Source organism: Tachypleus tridentatus, chromosome 11, assembly GCF_004210375.1.
Source record: "Tachypleus tridentatus isolate NWPU-2018 chromosome 11, ASM421037v1, whole genome shotgun sequence".
NCBI lineage: Eukaryota > Metazoa > Arthropoda > Merostomata > Xiphosura > Limulidae > Tachypleus > Tachypleus tridentatus.
Window position 1 is genome coordinate 40,554,908 of NC_134835.1, and position 17,155 is coordinate 40,572,062.

Consider the following 17,155-nt stretch of genomic DNA (forward strand, 5'->3'; position numbering starts at 1 on the left):
ATTTTTCATGTTTATTTTAGGTGCTGGTTTTACTATTACTAAATGGTAGTGCCGGCGGGTTAAACATACCAATTCTGGCAGATTGCTAGGTTCTGAGAGTGAAATTAATTTTACTATTGTTTTTTGCACATCTACAAATTATACAACACAGAAACTAATATTTTATTAGTTTATAATAAGGTGAAAAACATAACTTTATTAATTATAAAAATGCTACGTAGTACATTCATACAAGTTACAAGTGTTTCAGAAAGCTTGTGATCTGTGCATTATTTGTTATATGATGTGGTGCGTACTATACTAGCCTTTGTGTGTTTGAAAAAAGTTAAGAAAAATTACCTTTATACACCAGATAAATATAAAATAATATAGCGAGGAAGTGTACACAAATGGGAAAACACCATGAAATATGTTGTATTCATAAGACTCTCTTACCCATGAAGTATCATGCAAAGAAGACCTAAGAATGTAAGGAAATCTGAAGTCATGCAGAACTTCAGAGCGAGCTTTCAAGAACAACTCGTTGTTTTCTCACTTTGAATCATGGACTAACTACTTATAAGTGTCAAAGGCCTTGAGTACATCCACTTCCCTATGCTTATAACATTGATAGAATCTCAGGTAGGCATTGGTTGAGAACTTGAAATAGAAAGGCTGTGCACCAACACCACACAATCTTATGAATGAAGCCAAGCAAATTTATACCAATGTTTAAAGATGCATCATAGGAATATATGTTGGACCACTTACAGAAAGATGCAACATAGAAAGATATGTTAGACTACTTACAGAAACATTGCAGCCAGGTAACTTCATAGACTGGCTGGATTCAGGATCAGGCATTGGATTGCATGATTCCGAGGTTAGATGATTTTACCTTGGAATCCATTGAGCATTTGATTAAGGATTAACAATAAGCTTAGGAATCGGACATAATTGAGTTGCATCTTCAGTTTGTCCCAGTAAAAATCACGCAATCCAATGGGCCAAATTCAATTTTAAAAGAAGAATTTCCTTCTAGAATATGTTCAACCACAGAAATAATCAATGCACACAATAAAAATTACCCTGCAATAGTTTCAGCAGGTTATAAAAATACTTGTGGATAACTTCATAGAGGGACTTCTCATGAAGGTGCTATGGTGTCACATAGGTGTGAGGCAGCTTCAATTAAAACCATGTATGGAGTGGTAATTTTAAGTCAGTAACTAGAAAAGAAGTCCACAGTGTCGGCTGTTGTGGTTACACTACAGATGAACCTATATACTCAAGTACCTCTTCTACAGTGAGTCACGTCAAGCAATGCTGAGATATGACATCTATACACAGGACATATCACAGTCTATGTCAACGATGTCTGGAACAGGAAGAAAAAGAATTTGCTTTGCTTGTGGCAAGTTAGATAACTGGTAAGCGAACCAATACATTGCTGAGCAACAAAGACAAAAACAACTGATTACTACTGATGTCTCATTTGGATAATTATTGGGGTCCAAGTAAAGTTTTACTACTGGCTTTGAATAGCACGGTATGCAGCTTAAATCATAAGTTTTGGTGGTCATCACAGCTCACTCAAGGTTTGGAAGGGTGTGGTATGTACCTTTGAAGGTACAAGTGTAAGATATTGGGTTTATGGTTGGTATAGGGTAGCCACAATGCTGGTAGATCTTGAAATACATCAAGCCCTCCAAGTGAAATAATACACCAGGCAGTGAATATCAACTTCAGTTTGGTAAATGACAACAGAAATCTATGTCTAGGAAGTATTGTTCATAGAAAGAAAATAATTTCTGACAGTAGATCTGGCATTGGCATCTTTTGTATAAATGTATTGTAGAAATTATCCATCAAGTTCTTCTGTACAACTGGAGAAATGATGTCACATACGAAAGCTATTTGATGCCACTCAGACCAAGCTCTGGAACAGTGGACCACACGAATGTATGTAGTGGTGGGAATAATGGTACCTCAATATACTCAAGTGTTGTTTCTCTGTTTACTCTAGACAAACTGTAGCTTTTGGCATCGTGCAACGTGATTACATAAGCCTCATATTAAAAGAATTGTTTTCTATCCAGAAGTCATGTAACATTAATTTGAATAGTTGTTTATTCAAAGAGGGATGAATTATCAGTCTTGTTTCGTAATTTTAGGTGATTACCTAGCCAAATTTACACTGGAATAGTCATCGTTGCAGTAAGCAAAGTGGAGATAACGGAGGCCTGAGGTGATTTTAGGGTTGAGTAAATCTCACCATAACGCAAAGTTAGTATATTGAATCAACATCTGAAATTGATAGGTTGATGGTTGGAATTATATAAGCAATCTAGATCCATCACAGTAAAACAACTCTAACTTTTTATATAGTACACCAATGTATTTGTGAAGTAGTATTTGCTGACTGAGTAAAACAATTGACTCACCACAATATAGATATAGTAGTTTCACGTCTAATGTAGCAACTGCTACGCTAGCTTTCATAGAGCAATATTTACGTAGCTAATACTGAAATGCTATGTATGTTGAAGAATGGCATTTTACGACCTTTGAAGAGGGCTTGGTCGTTTTCAATAGTAACTGTCAGGTAAAAAAGGCATATCATAATTCTTTGTCTAAACTAGATGGGCAAATGCTTTCCCTGAGTGTGAACCGTCTGTACGTGTTAGAAGGTTTCTATTAGTTCTGCACCTTAGGTCAGACATCTGGTTACTGGCAATTTAAGCTGGATGATGAGAATAGAACTAAAACTGCTCTTAGTATGAGAGATGCTATATTTGAGTTCTGTATCAGACAATTCAGCCTGTGTAATGTGGCACCACTTTTGAGAGGCTAATGGAGCTTACACTGAAGGGTATACAATGGGTGTTATAAATGACCTATGATGAAGATATTTTACTCTTTTGTTGCATATTTGAGTCTGGAGTCGGAAACATGAAAATCTTATTTCAGTAGGTAAACAAATAATACAAACTTCAAATTTAAATTAGAAAATGCAAAAATGCACACTCTTATACATAGAAGTAAAGTTTTTGATGACATCGTGAGTATGGATAATAATTAGAGACTTAATCTGTTACCAAATGAAAAATACACAGTTTCCTTGGTTTAACTTTATATTACATACCTAATGTGGCCAATTTCTTCAACATATCATTGCCATTGTCTGCTCTCAAATAATCGATATCACCTTGGATAGAACAAAAAAACGTGATATTTCTTTCTAGATGCTCTAGCACTGGCATATTCACGAGAAGAAAATACATTTCTATGAGACACTGAAGTTAAAAATAATAGAATCAAATCAGAATTATCACATTTGCAGGACTGAGTGAAATGTGTAATCACACTTACGTTAGTTATACAATCACATCTCCTGAATGTTGAAACTGTTTAAACATGCTTTAGTGGAATATCTAATGAAAAGATAACACGTTGAGTAACAACATTGCAAATAACACTCTCTCATAATGTATTACTTAGGCATACAACATGTAAACACAGATGGATTGTCCTGCTGCATGCTGAATCTTTTCACTTTGTGAAATTTCCTGACCTTGGATACAATGTTGATATTGAAATAACTTATGCCATAGCTATGCCAAGCATTACAGTGGAAGATTCCACTAGTGAAGAGATACCACAATTAATGTATTTGAGAGTTCAGAAAGAGAAAGTGAAGGGTGTAGACCTAGCATTGATGTTCCTTGTTGTGCAGTACAAGTAAATAAATGGAGCATGCAGCACTTTTATGATACGTTATGTGCATAGGAAAGTGTGCTGTGGCATTTCCATAAGTTATAAAGTTATGTTTTTCAAATTGTACTGCAGTTAGTTGTTTACAGAGCTTTAAGGCAAGATATCCTTCAGACTTTGCATAATATGTAATACATAGACTGTAGATCACTTGTACCAGCATTCGCTGGCATTTCATCTTATCTGCTTTTGAATCAAATTTTTTGACACTGGTGTGAATACTATATAATGTGTGTCAACTGCAGAAAGAAGTGGCCGAGGTAGGATAACCTCTAATAAAGAATTATTGGTTCTCCTTCACAGATATTCCTGGTTCATCTCTAGTGACTGAAGAAGGTCGACAGTACACAATTATTACCATTGACTCTTTTATAAAGTTGGCATTGGTTAATACCTCACATAATCCATAGCTGATGTGTTGGCAAAACCCTGAAAAGACAATTTAAAGCAAACAATGAAAAATGTCCACATATATACGAGAGCCAAGTGTTCTCTAAGTTATTTAAAGTTGTTGTTGTGGTTTAATATTTTGAAATATGACGATTACTACAAACTACGAACCATAAGCTTATTAAGTGTGCTAACCCAGATATGAGAACTTATGTTATGATGACTTACAGAGCAACTGAACGAAAGTGTACAGGACGTCCATACATATGGACCCTCCTCTAGAAGCAGACATTCTTTAATATCTATATAAATTTGTGGAATGGTTAAAATCTGCCTTAATCAACGTACACAAATTCAGTCATCAACAACATGAAAAGTCTACTCAACAATAAAAGAAGTATTATGAAAAGATAGCAAAGGAATGGATGTTCCAATGTGGAGATTGGGTTTGGGTATGGCATGTTCCAGCAGCGCGGAATCCGCATGTCTCTGACATATCAATCTTTTGGTGTAGAAGTTATAGTAGACACAAAGCTTGCAAACTGCATGGAACATGTTGACAAGCTGTGTCTACAAATCACAGATGAGCTTCACTAAAATTCTAATGTGAACACCGAAAAGTTAGAGGATGATGTGTATATTATTTTATTTCATGTAGATAAAATGAAGGAACTTATCTGGCTGTCTAGATGAGAAATTGTTGAAGTTAAGAAGCAAAAGACAGCTCCAATATTCGGCTAAGCCACTGATGCAACCTCCTGATTGATATGGATAGGACTGGACGATTAGCAAGACTTAAGATAGTCGTTGTTAGTAAGATCACTGACTGACAGGAAGTAGTAACTCTTGTATTTCAAGCTATCAAGTGATATATGCACTACTCTGTTGAATATATGTTTGATTATTGCGCAGTTAGGGTTAGGGTGACTTGTTGTTTGTTAGAGTAATGGAACTGAAACAAGGAAGCCGTCCCTGTTTTCCAAGTTATCAAGCTGTATTTCACTAAAAGAGATATACACTGAACATTGGATGATATTTACTCGATTTTAAAAATTAGTGCAAGGTAGAGTGATAATATATGAAAATTGAAGCTATAAGCGTACTATTGTAGGCAGAATATAACTTCCTCATAGCGAAAGTTTTGGAAGTTACACTAAAAACTAGTACTAAACTTGCACCTGCAAGGAAAGACAACATAACTGTTTGAACATTATAAAATTAAAAATTAGCTCATGTGTATAGGAATTACTTTGTATTATCCATCTCAGGCCTTCTCTGCTTGGAACCATGTGGGAGGAGTGTGATACTAATTTAGAAAGTATGCTCTGTTGTCTGGAAGGGACAACAGAGAGCAGAACAGATAGATATATTGGTCAATTAGAGACCCAGTAAAGCTTGAGGATTGGGAAGTTCACTGGCATTGGGGATACATCTTATGTAGGTGATATAGGGGTTTTAGTACACGTAAGTCCCGAAGAATGTCATTTGAAATGCCTCTAAAGGGTTATAGAGCAGATTATGGTTGTAATTAAGAAGTTATAACCCTTTTCAAACTATGCACCCAACTGGACATGTGATCAATTTGAAAATCACCCGACTTTACGTTTATAACATGAAATTTTTATAGGTAAGATAGAATTATCGATGCTTTTGACTATCTTGTTCTTCCACTAGCTAATGTTGTTTTTTTCATTATTGATTGCTGAATATTTTCTCGAAGCTCTTCTCTGCATAACAGACTATCAATGTAAAACTATTATGAGGAAATGCCAAGTTGGCTGTAAATATCAGCAAGTTTGAATTTCGCACAAAGCTACTCGAGGGCTATCTGCACTAGCCGTTCCTAATTTAGCAGTGTAAGACTAGAGGAAAGGCAGTCAGTCATCCACCCACCGCCAACTTTGAGCTACTCTTTTTACTAACGAATAGTGGGATTGACCGTCACATTACAACGTCCCCACGGCTGAAAGGGCGAGCATGTTTGGTGCGACCGGGATTTGAACCCGCGCCCCTCGGATCACGAGTCGAACGCCTTAACACGCTTGGCCATGTTGGGCCTAAATATCAGCAAGAGAAGACTAGTTAATGGCCAATCTCTCTGCCACCTGACTGGTTAAGTAAATATAAGATGTCAAACCAGAATTTCACTGACATCAGGAAGGTAATGACAAGTGTCAACTTGGGAACCCCATCATCAGGACGTTCCTGTGAAACTTCTTGATGAAAATTGTGCAAATATATCTTGTATATATGTGTAGGTATTTTAAGTGAACACTCTTTTGTATATACGTGCATAGTTACTTTAATTTTGTTTTGTTTTTTAATTTGTCTGAAAAGGTCTCATTTTATGTATTTAAGTTCGTGAAACATTGTTTTCCAATTATTTTTCTTTGTACAGGTTGTTTAATCTTGATCGTTGTTCGATCATTTTATGTTGTTTCTTTTTCGAAACTATGAAGTGTTTATTTACTATCTTATACTAGGCTTCAGTTAATAACTTTTATTTTGTATGATATTGAAGTTGTGATTATGGTGCGTTTGTTAACAATTTTAATTTAGTAATGTTTATCCATGTTAAAGGATTTTTTCATTTTGTTTCGTCTTATTTACTTATGCAAGCGTTAAACTACACAATCCTAAATGATATAGGCAATCTTTTTTAAAGGATTATTTTAATATGCAATTTTCTTTGTAACGTGTGTATGTTTGTGAGTTTGTGGCTTCTGTTAAAGGGATTATTTTTGTATTTTGTATTATTTCTTTCTTAAAATTTATATATATATATGTATGTACATTTGTGCGTATGTTATTACATTATATAAGATGTTTAGTATTTGTATTTCATATCAATGAATTACTAAGGGTTTTCTTTCTATCATTATTCATTGATTATTTTATTATTGTTTCATCATTTTTCGCGGGATGTATTGTTGTAACACTATATGTCGTACAAGATTGTAGACGATAACAATGGTGATCTCGAAATCAAGACCTCCCCTTTGTTGAATGATAACGACCAGTCAGTAGTTATCGCCAGTCGTTGTAGGTAAATGTGACGAGAAAACATCTCAAGGGAAGAAAATCTGTTATTCGATTCATAGATCCCATAAAAGGAGACCATCCAACGACCGAACGCATAGAAACACGTGGTGATTTGTGTCTATGATTTAATAAATAATGTTTAGTCCCTTTGTTCCCAGGTAGGACAGCTATAAGTCTGCGAACGTACAAAGTTAGAATATGGGGTTCGAATCCCCGCCTTAGTTCTATGTGGTTTGCTCTAAAATAAACGAATAAAACATTGGTCTCTTTATTTCCTAGCACGAAACCCAACATCATTATTTAATTTATTATTCAGATCCTCCCGTTATAAAACAGACCAATCTCATTCTCTTTAAGTAAATTATTTACATAAAAATACCATAACATATAGTATTTAGTTAACAGCAACCGTTTCAGAGTTATATTAGAACATCTACTTCCCTTAAACTCTTCATTTTCATAGTAGATTATTTGAAGTAGTCTTTAATTAAGTGACATAGTTATTCAAATAACATCAAATTTCACAATATTGGCATGGCCTGGTGGTTAGAAAGCTCGACTTCCGGACTGTGGGCTCAAATCTCCTTGACCGAACAGGCTCGCTGTTTCATGCATGGTGAATTACTATGTGACGGTCAATTCCTCTGTTTGTTGGTTAAAGAGCCTCCTACGAATTGGTGGTGGGTTGTGTTGATTTCCTTTCTTCCCTAAATGTAAACTGAATATCATGTAGGATATTCAATGCGCTGAACTCTAAACAAATCAAAATAAGATATTGGACAGCAGAAATTGTTACAAAACTAATCCTGCACGCTAGTGTGTTAATCAGAGTGAGTAAACAAACTGGTTTCCGCCAATGAGCGAAAACTGTGATTTACTTTTCTATTTTTATCGGCAGTCACTACATTTTATTGTAACTATCGCTTACATGAGGGCCAACTATAGATATGGACTGTCATGAACGTCTCCGTTCACTGATTCTTTAGAAATTGAAAATGGAAATACGATGGCGTTGAATACTGAATAAACCAAAATAACACACGCTGCATGAAGAAGATGGTATTGGTTTAGGAATATAAATAGGGACGGTTTGTGTTTATTCATTCTCAAAAATGATTTTCACATGTATTACATGTGAGCAGTGTGAGGTTTGTAAAGAAACTCCTGCACGTGCACTTCCTTTAACTCTACCAAGTATATTTATGCATAGTTTTTGCGTTGATCCCCATCTATGCACGCGCTTTAATAGACTTTAACAGTTAGCAACAGGGGAAAGTGTTTGTTTGTTTTTGGGATTTCGTGAAAAGCTACACGAGGGCTATCTGCGCTAGCCGTCCCTAATTTAGCAGTCAAAGACTAGAGTGAAGGCAGCTAGCATAAACACCCACCGCCAACTCTTGGGCAACTCTTTTACGAATGAATAGTGGGATTGACCGTCATTTGTTCCGTATTAAAGTTACTGTGTATCTAGTGAAGCAGTTCAATTTACACGAAGATATTATTTTTCGATACTGATTCAGCAAAAAATCAGTAATAAGACTAAAGAGATAATTTAGGTCTCGTGTTTTTTATGAAAGTATAGTACATTTAAAATGTTAAGGTGATTTTACACACATGTATCATTGGAAACTTCGATTGCGCACGTGACATTGGCGAACGCGAGTTATCGTGAAGGTTCTTTATACTAGGGCTGATACGATATGTATCTAGCTGCAGAAGTTTTACCCATGGTTTGTTATGACGTTAGACAGTCTTGACTCTAAAATTTAATTAGAAACAAATGTATAATGCCAAGAGCTTTAAATGTAAGCAAATGTAGTTTCATTTGAAGTAATAAAAATATTAATTTTGATTTATTTTGTATTTTTATGGTTTTTACTGGGCTTTGTGAAACTAACCAACTTCTTATAAAATTCAGGTGGTGAATATAGCAGATAAAATTTGGAGATTTACTGAATACAAAGGTCGGAACTTTATTTAGGAGTTTTGTTTATAGATATTGTTAATATTTAGATGGAGAAAAGTATTTTAAACTTATCAAGATCGATTTATACTCGGAGCAGTTTGGCTCTATATATTATATTATTGTTGTTTGCTGGTAAGCACAAAGAGCGATGTGTGCTCTGCCCAACAAGGGTATCGAAATCCGGTTTTTCTAGTGGTACAAGTCCGCAGACATACCACTTTGCTACTGTGGGTGACATATACTAAAACATCAATTTTTAGTAAAATATTAGAAATTTTTATTCTTTCTGTGTAAAAAAATTTGCATGTTTAATGAAATCTCGTCAAATTTCGTGAAGAAACATAAATCGTGCTGTGTTGCAATGCACTGATACAATCCTGTGATGGCATCATGATACGTTACTCACAGTGGGGTAGCTAGGGGGGGGGGTAACTGTCCCCGAGCGCAGCATCGGGGGTGGAGCGCCAAATTGATGTTACATTATTAGGAATGAATTACAGAATGAAATGTTTTCCTCTCTTAACCAGTTTATGCCCAGTGTCCCATATATAGGAGTTGCAACGTCATGTGTTGCCAAAACTTGGTTGTGATTTGGTCACGTTATTTCATAACGCTGTCTAAACGTTGTGAAAACGTCAGATTGCAACGTCACTTCCTGACGAATAATGGACGTTGCTATGTAACTGATCACATTTTTTTATTAAGTTGTCTTAACGTTATGAAAACGTCAAAATGCAGCTACTTCATAGCGAATAATCAACGTTGTTATGTAATATTGTGTAAGCATTGTGAAATGTAACATTATACGTTGTAAATCAGTAATCAGAACGCACATTACACAGATACTTCACCGAACAAAGCCGGTAAATTGTCTATTACTTGATCCAGTTTTTGGAATGCTACCATGGCCTCAGCGCCCTGTCCTTCGGGAGTAACCGAACGGCTATAACAGATAATTGAAATGGAAGTTTAAATGACTTTACTAGACCCTGCAAGTCTGGTGAAACAGCAGAGGATGTAGGAATCACAGCAGAAAATGAAATGCTATGGCTGATGAAAAATATGATTGACAAAATACACATAGAAATGGAAGACAGATTCATTAGCTTGAAGAAACTAGACTCTAGTTTTGGCTTTCTTTTAGACATAAAGGTATTGATGTCCACAACTAATGAAAATAGCTTGAAACAGAGATGCATATTTATGGGAAACTCTTATGATACAGACTTGGATGGCTTGGAGATGTTCAGTGAAATAATGGACTGCCGAATGCTACTCAAGACAAGGGCTTATGTTAAGCTTTCGACACCAGAGGACCTGCTTCGCTTCATTGTGCAGTATGGGGATGATGTATTTCCAAATCTGAGAATTGGTCTGCAGATCTTACTGACTGTTGCAACATCTATTGTCAGTTGTGAAAGGTCTTTTAGTAAGTTAAAACTTATCCTGTCTTACCTGAGATTATCCATAGGACAGGAAAGATTGTCAGCCTTGGCTTTACTGAGTGTGGATCGAGAGGTTACCGACAGCACAAATTTTGAGGAATTAATCGATAAATTTGCAGCAGCAAAGGTAAGAAGAATTTCGAATTTCTCTTTGAAGTTACATAATTACATCCAAAGCATTATATCAAACTATTTCTTTTACTTTATGTTAACTTTTCAGGTTACTATATCCAAAGTAATGTTTTAAGTTTTCGCAATGTTATATTTGACTATTATTTTTGTATAAAATAATTTTGCATTAATTTTTATATACATTCTTATTTCTGATTCTGTCCTCTGTTATTCAAATATATCTTCAAAGTGCCATTGTTGCCTCAATAATTTAACTTTTTTCATCTCTTTCATACCCTGAAAATACGCCACGAAATGCAGGTTTTCATGTTCTAAAACTCATAAATTTTCGGGAAAGCATGACGGACCCCCTTATGGCTTACATTTTGTCACGAGGGGGCGCTGAAAACCCAAGCTACGCCTTTGGTTACTCATATCGTATCGACACAACCATAATATATAAATACGTAGCACGCTTAAGTTCAAGAGACTGCTTCTTCATATTATGTAGCATGTTCGATATCTATTGTACAAGTTAGCAATCTCAAATATCTATATAGATTTCTTATGCTTCTGAAGGTCGTTTCAGAATGTGGTATAAAGGTGGATTTCCACACCACATATTAACGGAAACAAGTTTCACCATTAACCCAACCAGTGAGAAAGTCGTTTATATAATTCGGGCATGTTGAATAAAAAATCTCGACATGGTTTATACTTGGTCAGGTGATTAGGACAGAGATGAAACCAAATTCATGTTGCTGTCCAGAATGACATCAGGTGAAATGAAAGGCAAGGTCATGAAGAATTTAATCGATCATACTGCCCAACTTTAGGGTGGACAACATTAATAATCAAAACTGTTTGGATGTTTGTTTTGACTGAAAATCTTTAGTAATTTAGAGGGTCAAAATTTTTATAGTAAGTCTTGTCTTACACACTTTGAAAGTAGACGAGATGATCGCGAATATACCATCACGTATCTATTTATAATCATCGCTTTTAAGACATGCATCCAGAGAACACAGAATCAGAAAGGCATTTTACTAAACCTTGAAAACCATGGCAACGTTTGTAAATACCAAATGATTGATCACTAAATATTTATAAAATATTTTAGGTTTCAAATCTACCAATAACAAACAGAACAAAATCAAGGTCTGCCCGTTTGAATAGCAAATAATTTACTTTGACTCAGTGTTATTACAATGGAATTAAAGCAGCAAGTTAATTTTGTACACGGGTATGTGGTATGATTGAAACCAAGGTGTGACGGTTGATAATTTGATGGGCTGAGGGAGAATGGGTTGAACTTTGGGCTGAGAGAGAATGGGTTGAACTTTTAATCAGTGGAATTGGGCGGAACGAAACCATTCTTACGTTCGTTTGTAAGTGTAGTTGTAGACTAGCTGTTCTTCGTTTAAATAAGCCTAAAACGAATTCGGGTAAGTTGACTAGTTACGACTTTGATTGATCGATTTTATCCATTATAATGATCGTTGTTAATTGCCAAAACCTATTGGTTATTAAATACGGAATAGGAGAAAAGATTACTTTGATTATAAAGTGATTTGTAGCCAACACTTTGCCGAGAGAGTTAAGTATTTTTTTTTTTTTTTTTTTGAGGGGGCTGTTATCTTCTCTATATACAGAACATATATTGTATCCGAAATTAGGTTTGCTATAATGTAAGAAATAACTTTAATATATCTGCAGTGAAATAGTGCTAGCGCATACACACCTATGTGCTACTTATGGACAGTTATATGTAGATTTGACAAATTAATTTTTACCAGTAAACTTACCCACTGATATTATAAACTCATATTAATTACGCTATGTTTAATAAAAATTCTGTGGGCGAAATCAATTGCTACTTTGAAAACGCGGAAACTACATGGAAATATTTCACCAAGTACGAAACAGTGATAGGCTGGGCATGGGATAAATATCATGAGGTGCCCAAAATGTCTTGTTCAAATTTATCTCGTTAATCAAAGTGGCACGTTCTATAATTGGTTCATATAAGATGTTAAGAGAGGATACGATAGTAAATATGACCTTCACTTTCATACAAGGGTGTTCATTCCGTTGAGGTATGGGGAGTTATAATAATAAAATAACGTGAATCTTTTCCCACGATGGAAATACAAGTAAAGGAAGTATATATGAATGATAGTAAAGTTTAAACACATAGTTGATGTTATCCTGTGTTTTAAAGGAATTATAGGACCTGATTTTCTGCCATGATAATTTTTTTCCACATTATTTTATCTCCTCTGCATTGTCGGAATAGTACAAAAAAGTGAAAATGTCACCTTCGATGGAACGAACACCCCTATATTACCCTATCTTATTACGTACTACCATCTAAAGTGAGTTATATTTAGCTACTGTTAATACGATACTGTGGCCGCTAGCGAATGAGCGCAAATATGAATGATCAATATGCATTTTTTTTTTGTTTGAACAACTTCAAGCTGAGGTAAGGCCCTTATATTTTTATAGTTGCAAAGTAGATGTTTCAGAGAATTTCATTTTCTATTTCAAAGTATGAGGAACTAAATATAGCCAAACGTGCTGAAAAACAAACGGAATTCAAATATACTGATTTCTTATTACAAAATTTAGCTCTTGACGCTGTGACCTCAGGGTTAGACGGCCTCCTTCAGTAGACCGTTTTACCTAATACCAATGATGTATAGGCCTATGGCGTAAATGTATATTATTGTTCTACACTTGTTTGTTTGGAATTAAGCACAGATCTACAGGTATCGAAATCCGGTTTCTAGCGGCGTGAGTCCGCAGACATACCTGTACCAATTGGGGGCTCCTAAATCAGTATCCACGTTCTTTGTGCCAGTATTATACAGGGTGGCTCGTAAGTTCCTACCCATCTATATATCTTGTGTATCTGTGTGCTGTCCCTCATTCTCGCTGCGTATTATTATGCGACGCATATTGTTCTGTGAGACATTTTCCTCAACATAGCAGGGGTTATTGTTCCAAATGCCGCGGTAACAGCTGCGTTCAACTGATCATTGAATATAACATAATAACATATGGATGGGTAGGGATTTACGGGCCACCCTGTATGTACCACGCAACCTGTGTTTTCCCGATTCATACTAAGAGCCTTTAACTTGTGAGTTAAGTGATTTAAATAAAGTTCCTAATAGCACACTTCATCTAAATTACCGCTGTTATGAGTTAGATTACAGTCATTTTATTACATATTGACTGTTGGTTTATTTAATATTATAGTTAAAACAGCACCGACCATTGTAATACATTTTTAACATCTAGGAAAAAGATTATGTCAAATCTTCGTTTTAACGATAAAATATATTTATAGTACAGCTCGTTTTTAAAGCATTTTTATTTTTCATGGCATACATCTTAATTAGTGAAAATAGCATTCAAAATTAAGATGCCTTCTTACTTTGCCTTCCCTTCTCCTTTCTGGTAATTAACTTTGAAAACTTATAACGTGGTAAGGCACTCGTCTCGTAATCTGATCAATCCCCGCTCGCCCTTTCAGCCGTGGGGACGTTATAATTTAACGGTCAATCCCACTATTCATTGGTAAAAGAGAAGCCAAAGAGTTGGCTGTGGGTGGTGATTACTAGCCTTTCTTTCCTCTAGTCTTGCACTGCTAACTTGGGACGGCTAGCGCACATAGCCTTCGAGTAGCTTTCAGCGAAATTCAAACCAACCAACCAACCGACCAAGCTTGTAACGTAAAAACCGAGTTTCGATACTCGTGCTAGACTCGGAACAGATGGCCTATTCGAGTTGCTTTGTATTTAACACACAAAAAAAATTATCTTTCTAGCCCGCATTATGGTAGTTTGAGGACCTGGCGCACTTATTTTTTGAGGCCCCTTCCTTGAATAGAGTACAAGTAGATTTGAAGTTAAATACAATTAATACATATTAAGTTAATTACGGAATATGAGGTAATTATTCGAAGTAATTATTAGAATATGATATATCTAACTTCTAAGGATGATGTATTAAAATTAAACGATTATAATAGTAAATATTTACTTGTACAACATGGGAAATAAGAATGAATTGGGTACGTGAAAATAAAATATAGTTGTCTCGTACAAAAGTAACATGACAAAACATTATTCTAAAATATTGTTTGTTTTTGTTCTTTGCTTTGACGGAAATAAAATTTCTAATTACATTTTCATAGTCTGTTTGCCAAAACAATTTCCTTTTTGTTGTGAGCAAGGAAAGGACATTTAAGCGTTCATTTAACAACTAAGCCCAAAATTCATTTTTTTACTCTAGCTGTTTCTGAAAAACTTTGCAGTACAGTTCCTGAAGGTTATGCACGAGTATGTTCTTTATCCCACGTCACCATTAATAAACACAGATTCGAGTTTGTCTTTTCTTATTGCTCTGATACATTGTTAGGCTGATAGTGTTTCTACTGTCAAAACATTTAGCAAACCGTACAATTTCTGCGGGAAAAGATCTGTCTAGATCTAGAGAGTATATTCTCCCTTTCTCTTAGGTGCAGCAAAAATTTAAATCTAATTTAAAATTTTGAAATTAGATAGAAAACCACACTTCATTTCTGACTCTTTACATGCAGCAAACCGATTTTCCAAACGTATTTGAAACTTACCAATTACCGGTGCAAAAGTTTCTACATGAAACTTCGAAGTTCCAGCTAAATCAAAATAAATTCATCATTTGTCAGATTTCTTTTCTCTCTCTAAACTGTTGTTCTCTGCATTATTTTCCTTTAAAATATTTTGTGGACTAGTAGCATCTAATGTAAAGTAGTAGGGAAAACGAACAAGGACAGTGAACAGCAAAATAAAACAGACTACTTGTATACTAATAACTATGGTTATTCTAAGCTGGAAGTACTGATTGTTTAACAAGAAAATACAAAAAAATTACTTGTTTAGGTATATCGCATGTCACTCTTTATTATAGGGACTCCTTTTAAATAATTTTTGGCCGATTGTGGACTCGTGGTTTGCGTGACTTGGTTTCGAAATCTGACAGTTCTTGGCTACCGGACCGTAACTGCTAATTTTGGGACTCTGGGTGCTATATAAGAGATATTGTCAAATCCAACTATTCAGTTAGATAAGAGTAACCAAGAATTTGTGGTGGGCTGTGTTGATTAGCTGTTTCTTCTTTAGTCTACCAATTCAAAATGATTAGTGGCAGTTTTTCTCTACTCAAAAATTCTGGTGCATTTCAAATGTATGCACTAATTTGGCTCTAATAATTTGTGATATTAATAAGGATTGTGAAATGTATTCGGTTTTTAACAAACTCAGTTTTTGATATCTTTGGTTTAATGCGAAGTGACATTCTAGGATTCTTGGGAATCGTAAAGATAATTGTTTATGACTAAAAGTTAATACTGTTTTTTTTATATTGCAGGTGTCGTTAAGCAGTATCCTTGTCAAATGTTGACGCGTTAGAATTATCAATTTGATGAAAGTATTTAAAAACGTCGGTTAGATAACGCTGTTCCCTTAGAAATTTATTTTTTTGAAGCTAAAAGTGTGTAAATAATGTGGTTATAATTGAAAGTGCACAAAACTACTACGTAAATCTCCCATTTCATATATACATATAAAGCGTTTTTCTTGTTTACTTTTTGTCCGAGTTTGCATTATTTCTGGTTCTTTCTCGGTAGCGTTCAACGGAAGGAAGGCATAGGAAGAGAGAGAAACTTCGAAGGACAACTATGAGTTTGCCTGATATACAGACACGGCGTAACCTGACTTGATGAGAATAGTGATTTCTTTAGGAAACTGAGTCTAAAACGAAATGATTCACAATTCATCTTGGATTTGTAAGATTTGACGAAAGTCTATTCTGACGGACTCTGCCAAATTGGGTAATTATACTTCAGTAAAACTTGTAAAAGTCGTGTTAATTTGGACCAATGCATTAGGGTTTTTAAGTATAATTGAAGCTCAAAGATTAAAGTGATTTCAAGGATTTTCTTCCGTCTTGCTCGAAATTGTACTATACAGTTCTGAAGAGATTTCTCCTCTACCAAATAAGGTGATTCACATTACCGATAGATAAGTAATATAACTTTTAAATTTTAATTAAAATCATGGATAGGTTTAGGTACCACAGCAACCGTACATTTACAACGGTGAACTGTGCACATATATGTAAAAAATATAGGCTTTGGTGGTACTCCAAAACTGCTGAATGCTTGCTTATTAAAACGTGTGTACCACGTTTTTTTTTTAATAATAGAAAGGAACCGATAGGAAGCTACAAAAGTGAACATAGAAAACACTCGTTGTTAAAATGCTTCTCAGATGAAGAATCAATCCGCCAAAAGTTGTATTTTTAAATTTGTCTATGTATTTACTGAGGATATGTCCTTGATTATACGCTTTAAAATCTGATAAAGTTATGCTAAGTTTCAAGTGGTACCTAATAGCGG

At 35.0% G+C, this 17,155-nt stretch overlaps 1 long non-coding RNA gene across 1 annotated transcript; it reads left to right on the plus strand.

The window, feature by feature from the left end:
* The first annotated feature begins 13,070 nt into the window (after positions 1-13,070).
* On the plus strand, positions 13,071-16,692 carry LOC143231471 (uncharacterized). Its single transcript, XR_013016935.1, has 2 exons — positions 13,071-13,192; positions 16,385-16,692. It is a non-coding gene; the product is annotated as an uncharacterized LOC143231471 (long non-coding RNA).
* The last annotated feature ends 463 nt before the right edge of the window (positions 16,693-17,155 follow it).